We start from the raw sequence: 289 nt of genomic DNA, 5'->3' as shown, positions 1-289 counted from the left end.
GCTTTGGATAAAAGCGTCAGCTAAAATGACATGTGATGTAATGTACAACAAGTTGTTATGCGTTTTTTACCAATTAAAAATGGTTTGCTCTTCCTCTACACCTGAGCACATTAAGAAGTAAAACTTTTAAAATCTTAAGGACTTTTACTTGTAAAGGGGTATTTTTAGACCATGCTATTTCGACTTTTACTTGAGTAAAGGATCCAAATACTTCTTCCACCACTGATTTCTGATCAACAGGCCACTAGGAGAGAGCACTGAATTGGAATGCAAATGAACTTCCTGTACC

General features: G+C 36.0%; 1 protein-coding gene across 3 annotated transcripts in view; it reads right to left on the bottom strand.

The window, feature by feature from the left end:
- Window positions 1-289, bottom strand: part of LOC116687354 (solute carrier family 41 member 3) — a 14592-nt gene that overhangs the window by 3174 nt on the left and 11129 nt on the right. The window lies entirely within an intron of this gene.

Source organism: Etheostoma spectabile, chromosome 4 (assembly GCF_008692095.1).
Source record: "Etheostoma spectabile isolate EspeVRDwgs_2016 chromosome 4, UIUC_Espe_1.0, whole genome shotgun sequence".
Taxonomy (NCBI): Eukaryota; Metazoa; Chordata; class Actinopteri; order Perciformes; family Percidae; genus Etheostoma; species Etheostoma spectabile.
The sequence above is the reverse complement of the archived record's forward strand: the minus strand, read 5'-3'. Positions and strand labels throughout refer to the sequence as shown.